The 19,978-nt window shown below is 43.6% G+C and overlaps 1 long non-coding RNA gene across 1 annotated transcript; it reads left to right on the forward strand.

Annotated features, from left to right (window-relative positions):
* Positions 1-8,237: 8,237 nt before the first annotated feature.
* LOC134395980 (uncharacterized) lies at positions 8,238-14,666 on the forward strand. The gene is made up of 3 exons (XR_010025239.1): positions 8,238-8,316; positions 9,644-9,693; positions 14,305-14,666. It is a non-coding gene; the product is annotated as an uncharacterized LOC134395980 (long non-coding RNA).
* The last annotated feature ends 5,312 nt before the right edge of the window (positions 14,667-19,978 follow it).

Genomic DNA, 19,978 nt, shown 5'->3' on the forward strand with positions numbered 1-19,978 from the left:
ACTTCAGACTCCCAGCCTGCAAAATGGGAGCCACTTTCACAATTTTCTCCATGCCCAACATGGCAGCAATGGCTTTGCCACAACCCATCTGGACTGACCTCTTGACTCACTTTTAGGTCATTACCCACCAGTTGAAGACCACTGCCTTAGGAGAGGGAGGGGGGAAAACAGCACAAAAGTTGGGTAGCCATCAAATCATCAGGGAAAAAGAGGAGGGCTCAGGAAAGGAGTGTGGCCTTTTGGGGAATCAAGAGGGCAGGATTGAAACTGATTGGTGGGAGATCCAGGACAAATAAAAGGAACTACTTCTTCACACAGTGCATAGTTAAATTAGGGAACTCACAACCACAAGATGTAGTGACGGCCACCAATTTGGATAGCTTTAAAAGGGTTTTGGATAAATTCCTGGAGGCGAAGGCTATCAATGGCTACTAGTCCTGATGGTTATGTGCTATCTCCAGTATTCGAGGCAGTAAGCCTGTGTGCACCAGTTGCTGGGGAACATGGGTGGGAGGGTGCTGTTGCACCATGTCAAGGTGCTGGTTTTAACCTATAAAGCCTTACACAGCTTGGGGCCACAATACCTGATGGAATGCCTCTCCCAACGTGGATATACCCAGTCACTATGTTCAACATCTAACGTCCTCCTCCGGGTGCCTACTCCGAGAGAGGCTCGGAGTGTGGCAACGAGGGACAGGGCCTTTTCGGTGGTGGCCCCCAGACTATGGAATGATCTCCCTGACGAGGCTCGACTAGCACCAACGCTGCTATTTTTCCGGTGCCAGGTTAAGACTTTCCTCTTTGCCCAGGCATATGGCGGCACAACTTAATCACCCACATGTTTAGTTTTTAATGCTTTATGTGTGTATGTTCTGTGTTTTAAAATTTTAAATTTTGTATACTTGTTTTTATCTCAGTTTTAGAATTTCTGTAAACCGCCCAGAGAGTTCTGGCTATGGGGGCAGTATATAAGTGAAATAAATAAATAAATAAATGTTCTGCTTGTTCATCCCTGGCCGATGGCTGGTTGCTCCCTGTGTGGACAGAGTGCTGGACTAGATGGACCCTTGGTCTGATCCAGCATCAGGGCTCTTCTTATGTTCTTATGATTTGGGTCCTGTTTCTGAGGTTCTCCATCCTTGCCATAGAATGAGGTAGTAGAATGAATTGCACCCCTTCAAGATGCAGGGTTGGTGTGTTATACTTTTGAATGCTTGCCTGTGTTCAACACACACACCTCAATAGAAAACCTAAGGCCTGGACTAGGTCCTAAGACTTCTATCCTTTACTTTTCTCTTTACAAGGTGGTTTTTAGTTTTTAATGTGAGAGAGCATTCAGAAGTGGTATCCCTTACCTGTACTCCCAAGTGGTGCCGTCCTCCTTTCCACCTCAAGACACTATTGTGCCTTATCCCAACCTCATTCTGCTGCGTATGGAGATCAGGCCTGGGTATAGGAAGAACCGAGTGGTGGCAAAAGATGAGCTGCAGTGAAGGCTGAACAGGGGCCATAGAGTCACAATTACCTGGATTTGGCCCCTGGGTGTTTCTCGCGGAATATGGGAAGTGCTGAGTGCCAAAGCCCATGAATCATGACACCTTTTTATGTGACATAACACACGCGTCTCCTTTTTTCTCCACCCCCCCACCCCCCGTTTCCTTACTGCTGGTATTAAACATGGTCTTCTCTTTTGGCCAATGAGACAGATCCTCTACATCTTTGACATACTCATGATTGAGCCTTCGCCGTCACATGTTTTCACCACTCAGGCTGCAATGGCGTCTCACCTCTGCTTTAGCAGAGTCACAGATGCAAGATTTGTGCTTGTGCAGGTAAGTAAAGCCTCTAATCAAACTACTGCTGCACGTTCAAACACCTTAAGCTTACAATTTTAATCATTATCATCATCATCATCTGGAATTGATATTTACTCCTTTCTCTTCATCCCATGTCTCAGTGGCCTTCAACCGGTCCACATCTGAGACCCACCTCGGATTCCCAACCTGCAACATGGGACCTGTGCCTGGCATTTCTCCATGACCAACATGGTGACAACAGCTTTGCCATGACCCATCTGGACAGATCTCGTGACCCACTTTTGGGTCGTGACCCACCAGTTGAAGGCCACTGCATGACATCTTCTCCTTGGCAAGTTACCTGATCTCCCAGCTTTGAGACTCCTATAGATTGGGAAGTCCGTGTGGTTCCCACCATTCTTTGACATCCTGTATTCACCAGAATGACTTATACTGCAATCCTGGGAGTAATCCCTCTTGAAATGAATGGGGCTTACATCTGAGTAAACATGTATAGGATCCCTCTATTAAGCAGCGCAAATGACAATGTGATGGATGGGCCTGTCTTCCTCAGGGATAGGGTGACCATATGGAAAGGAGGACAGGGTTCCTGTATCTTTAACACTTGTACAGAAAGGGGACTTGAAGGTGTCACTTGGTGAAATCCCCTCTTCATCACAACAGTTAAAGCCGCAGGAGCCATGGAAATATGAGAATGGTTCCTGGCAGCATTTCAAATAGAGGAGTGTCCTCTATAAAAGAGGACACATGGCTACCCTAAACACACAGTCCCAAAATGAAGGTGTTAGTTTGGCTCTGAGATTCTGTATTTATTACCCTTCTATGTGTTGACCAGGAGTCATTTGTGGTATTTTATAATTTATTTTATTTATCCGCCTGATCAGGGGTGATCATGTTTGCCCCCAACATCTCACCATCATGACCACTTTTGGAATCAATAATGGTACCATTTTCATTTAGTTCTTACTTTACATACTGTTTTTAGAAGGTTTTTAGGATGTTTTAATCATGTATACTATGTTTTTAATCAGTTTTTGTGTGTTTTATAATCACTGTTGTTCCCCGCCTCGATCCAAGTGGAGAGGTGGGTAAGAAATATTATTATTATTATTATTATTATTATTATTATTATTATTATTATTATTATTATTATTTTAGGCTGCCTATAATGGAAACCAAAAGTCATGTCTGCAGCAGAAGCCCAAATAGTTTGTACTATGGATGAAAGTCAAATAAAGAAGGCCATGCTAAAGCAAAGACACTAATTCTAAAATCCCATTTTATTTGTACGTCAACAACTAGCCACATTTTCTTCCCCTGGAAGAAAAAATCTCTCACATACAATCTGGATAATCCGACAACCTTTGGAGCAAAAGGATCTCTTCCTTTTAACGAAAAGGAGGACATGGTGTCGGGTCAAGTTCCCATGTTAAGGCCCTCGTCTGTCAAGGTGTGGTTCGCTCGCACACTTGGGAAGGTCACTGTGATGAGGTGGCAGATTGTGGTCACTCTGGAAGGTCCTTTCCGTAGAGCGTCGGATTTCTTAGCACCTTATAAGGGTGGCAGTGTGAGGTCTTCCTATCAGATGGGATTTTTCTTCAGGCTGGCCTCTTTTTCTCCCCCTTCTCCCCCATAGAGACCGCTTAGGCCAGCCCGGGGAGAAAGGGGGATGCTCTTCTGCTAATGGAGGACACGGGGTTTGTTGGCGAACAGGTGCGCCGTCAGGTCCCTGCGCATCATCTCATTGACTTCATACTGAAGGTCCTTGGAGCTGAAAATGCAGATATTCCTGCCCAACTTGGCACACTTGGCTTGCGAGGACAGGTGGCTGTTGGCACATTTCCCAAAGGAGGCCGCCTTTCCCTTTCCCTTAGTTGGCCGAGGTGCTTTTCTTTGGTGTATGACTTGAGGCATCTTAGACCTTTCCAAGGTCCGCCCTGGATCCTTTGCTTTCCCCCCCTGCCTCACCGCCACTTTCTTGATCTCCTGCTTTCTTTGCTTGAGCTGCACCTTCTTCGGCTTGGGCTGCACTTTCTTACGTAGGGTCTTCACACCCAGGGGCTGTTTCGTCCTCTTCTCGGCCTGGGTCTTTTTCTTTCCATTCTGGGCAGCAGCCATCTCCCTTCAGTCTTCTTGCTCACGTTCAGATGTAGCTTTTAGTGACAAAATGCCTCTCTGCTCTCTCTACCTCTGTTGGTTTGTATTCAAATGAAGGACTGGGCTGTTTGATTGTTTGGCTGGAAAAATGCCCCCTTGTGATGTAGCAGTGGTACCTGAAGAGCCAACAGTATTTCATGATATGCCTTTGTGAGCTGTCCCTCCCTCCCATATGCAAATACAGGAAATTATGACATCAGAGCTGTTCATTGGCCAGTGGGAAGGATGAGCAAAACAAAGAGGCTGGTACGGTAGTTGGTGTTGTTTTTAATAAAGTTAAATAAACATCATTGTATCTACTGTAGACCCAAGTATCAGTACCTAATTAAACGTAGAACAAATGTATACCATTATTACTACATATTCATAAACATAAATGCAATTTCCTAGATCTTTCTTTTTCTGTGAACAGGGCTAAATTTTTAATGACCTGTTTTGCATATAATGCTAAGCCTTGGTTTATTTAACCCATGGCTCATTGAATTCTGAGTTGTCACAATATACAAACCTGGCAGTCAAAAAACCCAACAAGGTCATAATGATAGATCAAGCTATAAATAAAGTCGGTCAGCTGGTACAAAGCCTTATGAGCAACAACACTGAAGCGTCTCACTTGCTTTAACACTTTAAAGATCTTCCCTCCAGGAGACATACATAGCTAGTTCTGCTCTGCTTCAATTAGAAAGCAAGTTCAGGCAGACAACACCTGCTTCAATAAATGCCCTAATTATTGGAACTGCTAATTAAGTCATTAGCCCCAGTGGTTACTCCTTCAGAATGAAACTTTTTAAAAAATGTTTTACATGCCAGTGGCTATAGAGCAACAAACCCATTAACCATAAATGAATAAATGAAGGTAGAAGCTACCTAAAGGGAAATGGCTATAGGGCAGCCTTTCCAGACCTGGGATTCACTTTTATCTCGAACCTTTAAGGTGTGACCACATTTTAACTTATCTATCTATCTACCTCTTATTTATTTATTTATTTATTACATTTTTATACCGCCCAATAGCTGAAGCTCTCTGGGCGGTTCACAAAAATTAAAACCATAATAAAACAACCAACAGGTTAACAACACAAATATAAAATACAGTATAAAAAGCCCAACCAGGATAAAACCAATGCAGAAAAAATTGATATAAGATTAAAATACAGAGTTAGAACAATAAAATTTAAATTTAAGTTAAAATTAAATGTTAAAATACTGAGAGAATAAAAAGGTCTTCAGCTCCTCCTCCTCCTCCTCCATGGCCCCATTCACAGGTGAGAGGAGGGGGTTGGTTAGGGGAACTATGGAGAGGGAAGGGTTAGTAGCACCACTGCAAGTAGGCCAGCCACACAACTGCAGAGCCATGCAACACTGTGTGGTTCCACAACCCCCACCCCACCCCCATAGTCAGTGCAGTTTACCATGCATCCTGGCCGCCTCTGCGGCACGAACAGGCTCTCTGGGGCATGAAGCTTACACAAAAGCACAATAATAGAAACTCAACTAAAATGTATTCCACAGGTTAGGAAAGGTAGCACCAAGTCCAAGAGGTCACCAGCATGGCTAACAAGCGGTGTCAAAGAAGCTATTGTAGAAAAGAGGGCTTCCTTCCAAAAAAAAAAATGGAAGTCTTGCCCAAGTGAGGAAAATAAAAGGGAGCACAAGCTGGCACAAAGGAGATGCAAGCAAACAATAAGATATGGAAAACAAAGAAAAGAATTATGAAGAGCACATCGCTAATAAGGTCCATCTATTTATTCCTTTAAACCCAGTACTTAGGTATGCCTAGGATCCTAACACCAGACGTCACTTTCCTCTCCAGTTGAATTGTTCCACAGGGCCATCTAAAAACCAAGGCCAGATCTGGACCTTGTGTCAAATAATTACGAATGTGGAATAAAAGGCAGGAAATGAAAATGGTATATAGGATGTAGATTGTGCCCCAAAGTTATCAGCGCACTTCACTACTACCATAAAGTAGCAGCGTAGATCTAGCCCACTTGTGTTATGGAAAGCAACAGGAGAGAGACGGCAGGAGGTGGGCAAAGGAAGCATCAGGCGCCTGCCCCAGATGGGCTGGTTATGTTCTGTTTTAAGCATATGGCTTTTAATATATTAATAGAGTCAGTGTGGTGTAGTGGCTAAAGTGTCGGACTGGGAGTTGGGAGATCCGGGTTCTAGTCCCCACTCAGCCACGGAAACCCACTGGGTGACTTTGGGTCAGTCATAGACTCTCAGCCCAACCCACCTCACAGGGTTATTGTTATGAGGATAAAATAGAGAAGAGGAGAATTATGTATGGCACCTTGGGTTCCTTGGAGGAAAAAAGGTGGGATATAAATGCAATAATAAAATAATAAAATAATAAAATATATTAGTAATTAATAATTATATTAATATAATTATATGTAGTGAATAACTGGCAAGGAGTCCAACTGCATGAAGGGGAGGCATCCCAAACAGGCGGCCCCGTCCTGGTTTTATTAAGAACTAAGTGGTTACATTTCTTGTATACAAGCTATGATTGGTTGTTAAGTACAGCATGTTAAATGCATGATTACCTCGTGCACAGGGGGTGCACAAGAGGTGTTGGTTAGTGTGTGTTCAGCACGAATATACCATATAAGGGTTAAGGAAATACGTGATCACAGCATAGTGTCTTCAATACTGTATTGTATTCTGTGGCTCTTGAGTCAGTGCGTCAGCACATTCCAAGGCATTGGCCAGCAAGTACCAAGATGTTACTTAGCAAGGCTTTATCTTAAAAGTGTTATCCTGTGTTCTAGCACATCTCAGCATGGTATGCCAATACTGAAAGTGTGCCAAAGAGAGGGATAACAATTTCCCCTACAATTATATTAAAATATATTAATAATTATTAATATTGTGAGCCACTATGAAGTCTTTGGTCAAAAAGATGGTTATAAATCTAGCAAATAAATAAATAACTGGAGGCTCTTCAGTGCTCCAGGAGACCCAATCCTGCTTCCTCTTCCTGGAACAAAAGAAATTGGAGCAAGACATTTTAAACATTGGGGGCAGGGATGTCTCAAAATTGAGGACATAATTTAAATGAGTTTATGCATTGTTCCTGCCCTGTGCTGTTTGCTCCAGTTACAAAGTTTGTCCTTTCTCTCAAGGAAAAGTAGGTTGAATTATCAAGTGTCAGACACCGGAATGAGGTGGCGGTTGTGATTACCTCTTGTTTCCCTAACTCTTCAATCATTCTTACCGCATCAGTGGAAAGATAATTGGATGCAAAGAAATTTCAGCCTCTTGGATACATTGTTACTCAGCTGCATTTCACACATGGATCACAGAAGTGGGTCTTTTTGTACAAGTGTTGGCCACCTCCTAGAGTAAACTGTTTCTTGCATGATACTGGTCTCAGTTAGTAGCCCATTCTCCTCTAAAGATAAATTTTCTCTAAGGAGGTTTTGTGCGAGTTTATAAAAATTAATATTTTACTAACTGGTGGGTTGTTGTTATTTCGACAACTGAAGGTTAAAACAAGGGGCATGTCCATGAGTTGAGAATTATCTCCCTATGGAAAGTTCTCTCCAGGGAGTTTCCTCATAACCTCGAGGGTGAGATTTTTGCTTAATCGCAGTATATAAACCTTCACATACTCTCAGTGTGTAGTTAATACAAAATTCTTAAGAACTGTAATGTGTTTTAATTAACCCTGAGTTCACTGGAACCAACTGAGACTAACCAGAATAAGAACCGGTATACTTGTAAAATTCCACATTCCTAATTCCACTGATATATTTCTACATCTTTTGAGGTACTTATATTTGTATTGGACTCAAATATATTCACTTTCACAAACATTATTGTATTAATTCTTCAACAACAACTTTTAGGGTCCTTAGTACTTTTTGCATTGTTTGTTTTTGCTATGTTCTGTGGAATCCTCTGCTTTTGCTTCAGCTCCTAGAGTAGCCTTCCCCAGCCTGGTGCTGTCCAGATATGTTGGGCTACAGCACCCATCATTCCCTGCCAGTTCAGGTAAGAATAAACTGCTGGCTGTGGAGGCTTGATTTATAGAAGGACCTTATGATAAAGTTTGAGAAAGAGCCCAGGAGGTTCCGCAATGCTGCCTCTGTTTGTAAACTCATCACCTGCCTGTCCTTGTCTTCATCTTTTGCCATGTGCCAAACCTGATGGGGGTCACGGAGGCAAAATTAAGGAGGCTTGAAATAATTGGTTTATATTCCCTGTGATGAACAGTTTCTATTTAAAGAGAAATAAGGCTGCATGCGTCTCACAGATATTTAGGTGACACACTGCAGAGATTGTCTTATTTCTACTCCTGCTTTCAGACTGAATGCCGCCTGGAAAATGGAAAGTACGTATATCTGTCTGTCTATCTAATCTATGCTGCGTGTTGTATAGTGATGATTTCTGACTTATTATATCTGTTTTACTGCTGATCTTTTATCCATTCAGTATTCAGCTGTTATAATCCCCAATTGAAACAATAAACATTATGATCATTGTTGTTGTTGTTATTCCATCCATACAATCTGTTTTTTTCTGTTTTATATCTGTCCATTTCAATATACTTTCACATGGATTTTCAAACTGTTTCTCTATTATATTTATCACTAGAACATGGATACCCTTTTCAGTTTATCATGCACCTCTGCTTTCTGTCTATCTGCCTGATCCTATCCATGTCTCTCTTAAACTAGCAACAGTATTTTTTTCTGTATTTTCAGTCTATCCATCCATCATATAGTTCTCAAATCACATCAATGAAATACTAACTTCCAGCTTCTCATGGATGTTACTAAGATCTGCCCCTGCCCCCTTTCTCCGCTTTAATTCTTTTCCTCTCCTTCACTGAAGGACTCGCCTGTACTGACATGGACACATATTTCAGTAGATCAGTTTACTCCAGAGGTAGGCATCTGTGTCGTCTTATTCTACTCAGTGATGTCCATCAAGTTTGAAAAAATCATGAAGGCAGGATCAGAGGCGATTTGTCTCTGGATACCAGTTGCTGGGGAACAACAGCAGGAGATGGCTATTGCCCTCATGTCCTACTTGTGGGCTTCTGATGGAGCATCTAGTTGGCCATTGTGGACTCAATCAGGAACATAGGAAGCTCCTTCTACTGAGTCAGACCATTGGTCCATCTACCCAGTATTGTAGACACTTACTGGCAGCAGCTCTCCAGGGTTCAAGCAGGATTCGTTTCTGCCCTACCTGGAGATCAAACCAGGGGCCTTCTGCATGCAAAGCAGATGATCTACCACTTTGGTCTGAGCCAGCGGGGCTTATCTTATGTTCTTATATTAAAGTGTAACACCTCTCATTGCATTTACCCCTTTAGATCCCTAGGCAGGGCTGTTGTGCTTGTTTCCTCAGGGACTGTTTTTGTGGAAACGGCAGCCTTATACACAACCTAAATAACCTGATATGCAGAGGTTCTTCCCCGGAGAGCATTAAGGTATGCAACCAAAATGCACACTTGGAAGATGCATTTAGGAGGCAAATGTGGACGTGAAGACGCACGGCATTCCAATGGGAATAAGATGTGGGACAAACACTCTAAGATACGGTGTTGGTAAGGAAACAAACAAGCAAAGCTAAATGCTCCAGGAATGATGATGATAATAATAATGACTACTCTTTCTTCTAGTTGCATGTATTTTTGTGGTTTCTTTCAGAACTGAACAACAAAATCATTTGGGATTCCTGAACAAGGAAGGAAGAGTAGGTATGTACCAGATAAACAGACTGCGATGTAGCAGGGACCAGGGACCTTCAAGGATAGGCTAAAGTGCATTTGAAGCTTTTTTAGTTTGAGAGCTCCATCACACCTGCACGTTTGACCTGGTTTGCCCTCGAATTATCCGCCTTAGCGTATGAAAGTCTGAGCACTTACACCTTTGCACTTTTACGTTTTATTCATCTTTACACCTCTCCTCTCCTGCGCACCAGCGTATTGCTGTTGTTCCGTTGAGATGCACTCTCGGATCTCCTTAGTACCTCCCCCTGCAGTTCATTGGTTGGTGGTAGTTGGACACCTCCCCCTCCCTAGTAATCGACATGGGGCACTCCTGGTCTTGCACTGCTTTTTCCTAGGAATTTATTTATTTATTTATTGCATTTATATACTGCCCCATAGCTGAAGCTCTCTGGGCGGTTTACAAAAGTTAAAAACATTAAACATTAAAAACAAATATACGAAGTTTAAAAACATAAAAAGCATAAAAACAACAGTATCCTTATAAAAACAGCTATTCTGGAGTCGGGGGGGTCGGTTAAAAACAAACTCAGCTCATGTTGTTAAATGCCTGGGAGAAGAGAAAGGTCTTAACCTGGTGCTGAAAAGATAACAATGTTGGTGCCAGGCGAGCTTCATCGGGGAGATCATTCCATAATTGGGGGGCCACCACTGAAAAGGCCCTCTCCCTTGTTGCCATCCTCCGAGCTTCCCTCGCAGTAGGCACTCGGAGGAGGACCTTAGTTGTTGAGCATAGTGAGCAGGTAGGTTCATGTTGGGAGAGGCGTTCTGTCAGGTATTGTGGTCCCAAGGAAGTAGCTTCTCTTGTTACTGAACTCACTTTGGGAAAACTGTGTCTCTCTACCACATACTTTTGTTGTTATTCCCTGTTGCCTAGGCTACAAGTTCATTTGCAGCTTTTAAAGCTCAGCTAAAAACTTTTCTTTTTCCTAAAGCTTTTAAAACTTGATGTTGTTCGGACTTTATACTGTTAGTTTTACCCTACCCTGTGCCTATTTACCCTACCCTGTGCCTGTTTGCATTCTCTTCCCCTCCTTATTGCTTTACTATGATTTTATTAGAATGTAAGCCTATGCGGCAGGGTCTCACTATTTACTGTTTTACTCTGTACAGCACCATGTACATTGATGGTGCTATATAAATAAAATAATAATAATAATAATAATAATAATAATAATAATAATAATAATAATAATACACCCATTCCCCTCACCCTACCTGGAGGCTTTGGAGAGCAAACTGGAAAGGGTTGCAGGGTTGTGTAAATCCCATTGATTTCAACTGCATTTACATCCAATTCATACTAAAACCCAGTGCATGCCTATCTTTGAGTAAACCCCATTGGACAGAGACAGACTTACTAAAATGGGGTTTACTCAAAGGTAAGCATGCATGGGATTTCAGTATGAATTAGATGTAAATTCAGTTGAAATCAATGGGATTTACTCTTGAGTGAGGGGACCAGCAGGTTGCTATTTTATAAACTTGGAAATGCACAGCTTAGCATGATCAAAGGATTGATCCTTCGCACTTGCAGACTACCAGGAAAAGGGTTTAAGGAGGGATTTTAAAATCCTAAAAGATCAAGGGATGGACCAATCTCATTCAAACTTAGCATGCTGAAAACTCTACTTAAGAGCTATCACTGTGCCAATTTTGATCTCTTTTATCTTTAAAAATGAGGGAGCTGTGAGCAAGGAGGGTGCATTTTCCACATTGCTTTTAAGGTGAAAATGTACCCCTGGTCATGCCTACTCAGGAGTAAGAACACAGAGTTAAATGGGACCTCTCTCCCTCCCCCTTCATGGTTGAGTGGAGAACTGCACCACCCTCCTCTTTTGTTAGTGAGACCTCCCTTAAACACCCCCCCAACAAAGAACGGGGTGGTCAACAGAACACAACCACAGAAATACACAGGAGGGAGGAGAGCATTCATTTCACAGGGAAGGGAAACAATCCAGACTTTCTGCACTCCAAAAAGCAATGAAACATGGAGGATAAGAGCCGAAATGAGTGCAGGATGTGGACAACGTCATGTGGGTATCGGGCTGCAAAACTGCATACCAGGCATGGGGAGTGTGTGATAAATTGCTGGTGTGATGGAGCCCTAAGAAAGACATGTCCAGTGGAGACTGGTGGCTGTGATGTCAGTGGGGTGGCGAATCCACTCCTGGTTTTAGCCAGAACTCTAAATGAGCTATCCAAGGTGCTTTGCAAAGCCTTTAGAGTTCTGTCTCTTTCTGACTGAAATCTAGAGCAGATTCACCACACCACTGTCCCTGGTGGCGAGGCATGGCAGAAGCTTCTAAAATTATGCACAGGGTGGAGAGAGGGAAATATTTTCTCACTTTCTCATGATACATGAGCCCTGTTCAAGCATTCACTCCCTGGCACCATTAGGTTCGTGGGGAGGGGAGAGCAGGGCTGTGCTTGCTGCTGCTGCTGCTGCCCCCTGTGTGGCATCCCTGACACGAACCCTTCCATGCACTGGAGAAGGCCTAAAGCTGCATGTGGGCTTGCTGCCTCCATGAACCCTGGGTTCTAAATCATAGGGGGTGGAGCCTACATATGTAGAGCAGGCTTCTTGCTCCAGATCTTCTCTTCTAATGCACGGAGGGCAGTGGGGTCAGTAAGGGTGGGAGGGAGATGGAACAGAGGAGGTGGAGTCAGGGCGTGTGTTGAGTGTAGGCTTTTCCCCCCCCTTTTTGCATGAAAAATGTGTGTCTTTCCCCAAATATATGCATTAATTGTGCACATTTTTAAATGGATGTATTTTTCTCCCACTGATTAAAGCGTGTTCGTACACATTTCTCAAAAGAATGCATTTCTCATCCTTATTTTTCAAATGTATTACGTTTTGCAAACACTTAAAAGAAATTGTTCTGCAAATTCCATCACAAGTTTGGAAATGTACTGCATTGGGGTCTGCATTCGGTTCCAGGAGATGAGCACGGGTTAAATTCTGGTTAAAAAAATGATTTCTCATGCTTCCTTAAAGATTAGGAAACTGACTGGGAGCAGGTTTAGAGCTGCTTAAAAACAAGGACTTCTTTACACAATACATGGAGTTTACTGCCACAGGGTCTGGGAGTGTCCACTACCTTAGATGCCTTTTAAGTGACAAAGGGCAGAATCCTATGGGATCCACCCTTAATACCCATAAGCCTCCAAAGTCACATGCTTATGACTATCCAGTGTAGATTGGGAGGCATGGCGGAGGTGAATGTTGCCTCCAGCGTGCCTCCCACTCTTCGTTTCAGCTAGATGAGCTTTTTTGCCCATCTAACTGAGGCTTCACGAAGGGGAAGCAAGAGGCTAAAGAGACCTCAGGATATGGCATAAGCCCACCTCTGCAAGCCCCTCCCTGTCCACAGGAATGTTTCCTTTAGGTTCCCTCTGAGGTCACTCTTGTGACCTCAGAGAGGCAGCTGGTGTGATTCTCTCTGGTGTGATTCTCTCCCAATGAGGGAGTGAAGGCAAGGAGGACTGAGCTCAAATGCCTCGGTCCTAGGATCCAGTCTGAGGTCAGAGTGATGCCTCTAACCTGGGACAATATATTGTCCTTTGTTGTAATGTGAGGCATTTGAGGGGTGTGTGTCTTGGTCTTAAACGGGCAATTAAGAGCCTTTAGCTTAACAAAAGTACCACTTCTGGTGGAGATGAGCATTGCTAGAACTGGATCAAAACAGCTGCCTGCATTTTTGGACTCTCCTTCAAGAGTATGACTATGGTGACTGTCACGATTCAACCTGGAACTTCAAAATTTAAAACTGCCTGTTTGTGAACTTTCTCTGGCAAATCAGTGAACATTTGCTGGGCAGATGTCTTAACCATGGTTGGTGTGAAATTACTGGGTACGTTGAAGTACCACCTGGGCCCAGCTGTGGTTCACAACTCATAAAGAAATTATTATTATTATTATTATTATTATTATTATTATTATTATTTATATAGCACCATCAATGTACATGGTGCTGTACAGAGTAAAACAGTAAATAGCAAGACTCTGCCGCATAGGCTTACAATCTAATAAAATCATAGTAAAACAATAAGGAGGGGAAGAGAAGGCAAACAGGCACAGGGTAGGGTAAACAGGCACTGGGTAGGGTAAAACTAACAGTATAAAGTCAGAACAAAATCAAGATTTAAAAGCTTTAGGAAAAAGAAAAGTTTTTAGCTGAGCTTTAAAAGCTGCAATTGAACTTGTAGTTCTCAAATGTTCTGGAAGAGCGTTCCAGGCGTAAGGGGCAGCAGAAGAAAATGGACGGAGCCGAGCAAGGGAAGTAGAGGCCCTTGGGCAGGCGAGAAACATGGCATCAGAGGAGCGAAGAGCACGAGCGGGGCAATAGTGTGAGATGAGAGAGGAGAGATAGGAAGGAGTTAGACAGTGAAAAGCTTTGTAGGTCAACAGGAGAAGTTTATATTGGATTCTGAAGTGAATTGGAAGCCAATGAAGAGATTTCAGAAGTGGAGTTACATGGTCAGAGCAGCGAGCCAAGAAAATTTTAAAGAAAATGGATAATGGAATAATAATAAGGTTCAGTGTTGGATTTGTCTTGTTGTTGTTGTGTACTCTCACAGGTTTTGTTATCACTGAATGTATTTCTGAAGATTAGAACATGGACCCAGAAGAAACAGGGGAAATGATCAATACTGGGATAGTGATAACCAGCATTCAAGAGAGGAGCATCGCTGTTCAAGCAGAGGACCGGGCTGAGATTAGTATAGTGGGCACAAACACTGTGCCTGAGCTGACAACAATCACAGCTACACTTCAGAGCACAGCTGCCAGTAATGAAGACACCATTGCTTCTGAATCCACATTTGACACACCACCTGAAAATACCATGATGTCCCATCCTAACTTAAACACCATATCTCAAACCCACATTAGCACCACCCTTGAGAACAATACAGCTGCTTTGGGAGAAACAGCTTCCACTGTTGACAATGTCACTTTTGGAAATAACCATGCCAGCACTTCCAAAGAGACTAGCAAGTCAATTTCTGGAGAAGCTGTTGTCTCCTGTAGGGAGACCTCTTTCATCTCCAAAGAGGACACACTGAATACTCCTAGAAATAATAAATCCACAGCTTTTGGTAATGTACCTAAGAAGAGATACCTTATCAGTACTAGCTCTGGTGACAACATTTCCTCCACAATCAGGGAGACCATCACTGTTCTTGAAAATATAATCAACTCCAACACCACATGTGACACTTTCTACAAAGCCCCTAGAAATATGGCTACTGTTAAAGGCAACAAATTCAGCCGTTCTGAGAAAACTATCACTATATTGCCTTCCAGAGATGTCAGGAAGTCTTCCATCTCTAAAGAGAAAACCACACCTGATATTGAAAATTCCAGTATTACCCCTAGCTCCATTAATGCTCTTGAGAATACTAGTGCTGCTGGATATATTGCTATCACAGGTCCTGGAGATAACACAACCAGAGAAGACACCATTACCACTCCTCCGGGAAAAGTCAACCAAATCGAACTAACAGTATCTGCTGGAAAGGAAGCTGGTGAGATTCTCAACACTGCCCTTAAAAAGTCCTGTGGAGACACCACTACTGTTACTTCTTTCAGAAATAGTACTGTCAACCCCATCTCTGTGGGTACTAAAACTACAGCCACTCAAGGAAATACATTGACAAACACAGTTGGAGATGTCACCGCTGGAAAAGGCAGTGCTAACTGTGAATCCACTACAGTTTTCAAAGAAGAAGCTAGCACTACCTCTGACAAGAACACTGCCCTTAGACACAACACTACTATTGATGGCTTTGGTAACAATGCTATCTATGGGAATTATACAGGCACTGTATACAGCGAGATCAACCAATCTCTTTTTGATGGTGGTACTATCACCACTCCCTCTGGGGAAACCTTTGGTGCATCCCAAGATACCATCTTGAATGTTCCTGGACATTTTACTGCCACTACTTCCTCACAGGATACCACAGGATACTCTACCAACATAGAACTCAGAAAAACCTCAGAAATCATTACTGGTGAGACCACTATAGCTTTTGAAAATGCCACCATTACTCATGGGGACACTGCTACCACTGATATCACCCACATGATCCCTACAAATATTGTTGTCACTGAAGCTGCCAGACAGCCTACTGCTAGAAATACAGCCACCATCCTAGAAGATGGTAACACTGCTACTTCAATGAGATTTGTTCCTGATCCTCAGAACACTAGTGGTACAACATCTGAAGATATTATTGCCAAAACAGTTTCTAAGGGTGGCATCAAGTCTATGGCATCTAGAGAAACATCTACAATTAATTTTGAGAAAGAGGTTGTCACACCAAGCGCCTCTAATGCTTTTGAGAATGTCGCTATCACTTCCATAGACCCTAGAGATACTGCTCTCTGCACAGGAGGAGATGCGATGGACATTGATTCTGGAAATGGCACCACTTCTGCTAGTGGGCAGTTTTCTACCACTGTCCTTACAGAGACTCCCACTGTTCTTGGCAAGACCACCACTCACAGTGGAAGAAGCACTACCAACTTCATGTCTGAAGTCTCTAAAATCACAGTTGACTTTGGAGACACCACAGGCAACAATATCACTGCCAACCCTTCTGAAATTGTCACCAGCCCAAAAGACAGTAATAATATCATGACTTCTGCATATGGTGTCACAGCCACAACTCTGACCACAACTTTAGGAAAGATGAGTGGCTTTAGAGGAAACCACACACTTACTGAGGCTGCCCCTTCAGCTGTGACTATGAGAACTCATGCCAGCAGCAGTGACGGTGGGAATACACTCCTGGAAGAACTAATAACCTCAGACCTGAGCTCCAGGTCATCAGTTGATGTCACACCTGGGACGTTCACTTTTTCCAGAGGAATGACTGTCCTTGACTCCACTAGCACCTATGGAGACACCCATAAGAGGTCTGTCAGTCCTGACATCGCTTCTACCCATGACACAACACAGGACAGAAAGTTCAGTGCTGCTACTACTGCTGGTGACAGCAGAATACCTTCAGATACTATCACAGTTGTTCCTGTGGCTGCCAACTCAAACAGTGGTCCTGTTCCTAACATTTCTTTGCTCTTAGAAGAAATCAACACAGATGCTGTGGAAGAAACCACTACCAACACAGCTGGTTCTGTATTCTTCAACACAAATAACAGTGGAGATCCCTCTGTTGAAACTCCAGAGGAGATGCACTATGTAAAGGGAATTACTTCTGTTCACAGTGGAACCACCACAGTCCTCGGGCATATATCCACTCCTAACTCTTCATTCTCAGTAGGAACTGCAACTCAAGAGGCCAGCACCTACCCAGGAGATACCACCAGTGCCTTTGGTTACACCACTAATATTTCAGAGGGTGCAACCCTTGAGGAGACACTTGCTTCTGTGGACAGTGAGATCCCCACCACCCTGGAGCTGGAATCCAACTTTAATAAATCCACCAGCAGTGGATGTATCACTATTGAGGCCACTATGCTAAGTGAGAGATCCCTGACAGAAAATGCTATTAGCACCTCTGGAGACAGAAACATTTGGAGTGATACTCCCATGGTAGTAGAAACAAAAAACGTTGCCAGCTACATGGATGCTGTATCTTTATACAGTTCTGTATCAACAGCCTCCAGTGCGACTTCAGTTACTCTAAGTATATCAGAAGCCATTCCTACCCCTGAAGATGCCAGACACACCACTGATTCCAGAAATATTGATTATGTGTTTGCTGCTGGAGACACCATCAGCATTGCAACTTCTGTAGGCCCTAACATCCCTCCAACCAACAAATCCAGAGAGTCTCCTGCTCTCAATCCATTGGAAGACTTCGTCAACACCACTACTCTTTTGGAAGATAGTTTCATCATCTCTACCACATCCACAGATGCTTCCCTTAGAGATGCTGTCATGGCTACCCAAGTTTTCCCTGGAGATATTGCCATTGGTTCTAGGGATAAATTTGCCAATACCATTCAAGAGAGCCCTAAACTCTGTGAAACAGTTACTTCAGAAAATATTGTAACTAGTTGTCTTGGAGATACCAGAACCCATAGTGAAGCCCTTTCTCTTGGGACAAGGACTGAAGAGGCTCAAGTCCTCAAAGACACTCCTGACCCTGTAGATAACATTGTTCCAAAAGAGAATCTCAGCATTTACTCTTCTGAGTACTACAAAACTACAGATGCACCAGCCACTGTTAGTACCATCAGTACTCTGAGTGACAGTGTTTCTAGCCCTGATAATGCCACTTCTGTGTTTGAGACCACCACTAGCTGTGAAAGGATTTTGACTTCCAGGAATGACTCCACAGCCACCTCTGTGAGCATCAGTATTCAGAATCAACCCACAATCTCTGAGTCTCCCACTGCAGTCCCTGATAAATTCTGCTTTGCTACTGGAGCAAATGTCACCACTATCACCACATCTGAAATGCAAACTGTCACCAGAGATAACACCATGGCTAATATCCTAGATGCCATAGTCACCAACAATGTCACCTTCACCAGTAGCCCTGAAAATGTCAATCACATCACCAGCCCCTGTGTCAGCCCAAGAGACCTCAACGCTGCTCCTAGTGTCCCATGGGACACAATGACCTTGGCCCCTGCCCTTGAAGAGACAGTGCCACCAAGAGAGACTTTTTCATCTGGAAACTCTATCTGTGTGACCACACCTCTAGGGGAAGTCAGTCCCCTTTCTGACAGCTGCTCTCCTGCTGAGACATTCAGCACTCTAGCCAGTAGCCTCCATGGGGACACTGGACACCTGCTATCTCCAAACCTGAGCACCATTTCCTCATTGGGTGATACTTCTAGGATACCTGGGACAGGTATTACCTTTGGAAATCCCATCACTCCCACCCTATTTGTCGAAGGAACTGATTTGTCCATTGACACTGGAACCACCACCAGCAGCATTCCCATCTCTTCAGACTTCAGCACCATCACCATTGCTCCTGGAGCTGCCCCTATTCTTGGAAGGACAAGTACCAATGAATCCAGAGGGACTGTAACTACTAATGCCTCCGGACATAACCACACCACTTCTGAAGCTACTGATGACAGTGCCACTGCCCTCCCTAATGGCAAATATGTAATCATAGCTATTAAGTCCCCTGAAGAGATCACTGCCACTGTCCCTGGAGATGCTACCACAGCCCCTGGGGACACCATCACTGACATAACTGCTCCAGGAGGTACAAACATAACCACTGCTCTTGGAGACATTCACAGTACTGCTGTGACTGCCTGTGGAGTCGTCACAAACACTATCAGAGACAACACCAGCCCAGAAAAAAGAGTTAAAAAGGTCTCCAGTTTCATGCTTGAAGACATCAGCAGCACCCAGTATGAAGCTTCTACCACTAACCACCCCAGACCCTGTAGAAAGAGATCAACTTCTGAATCCACATGCCTGCCTGTGGCTAATTTGGCCACCAAAGGAACCTTTGTCAGTGACTTCTCCCAAGCTGTCATTAATTCAGATACTGCTGAAATAAAGAATGCTATAAACAATACCACCACAGCCCACAGTGAAAACTCTGCCTCTGTCTCTGGAGGTATTGTTTCCGAAGACCTCGCTACCTCTGGAGTAGCCATTCCCCTTGCAGTGACACCTATCACAGAAGTGAATTCCGCAGATGAAATGAATCTTAAAGAAGTTGCCAAGACCACTTCTGAGTCCACTGCACTTACAGAAGATGCTGTATTACTCCCTTTTGATGCTGCTGTCACTCTAGCTGATGAAATTACCATTTCCCATAGTGAGACTGCATCTCTAAGGAAACCAAAAGAGCTAAGCTTGAGTGCCATCTCTTCAGCAGAGCCTGTCCTTGGAACCTCCACTGATCCAAGAGACATTATCTCTAGTGTAACACCTGGCCCCTACTCTGAAGGCGCTATGAAAGAGACCTCCGCTATTGGGACCATCCTTGCAGTTGCTGAGGCTCATTCTTCTCAATTCACCACTCCTCTTGAGGAGATTGCAGCCCTTGGTGCCACTACTGCTCCTGAAGGCCCTAACACTAAGGCAGCCATAACTGACATCAGAAAGGCCCCCATGTCTGGTGCTAAGACAGCCTTGGGAAAATATTCCACCTCAGAAGCCAAAACTGTCCTTGGAGGAATTACTTCATCTGGAATTATCACTTCCCCTAGACAGACCTTTGCTCATGAAACCATGAGCTTCATAGAGTCCCCCATATCTACATCTGCCATTGGCATCATCTCTGAAGCTATCATCATCCCTGTCAA

Source organism: Elgaria multicarinata, chromosome 3 (genome assembly GCF_023053635.1).
Source record: "Elgaria multicarinata webbii isolate HBS135686 ecotype San Diego chromosome 3, rElgMul1.1.pri, whole genome shotgun sequence".
NCBI classification, from domain to species: domain Eukaryota; kingdom Metazoa; phylum Chordata; class Lepidosauria; order Squamata; family Anguidae; genus Elgaria; species Elgaria multicarinata.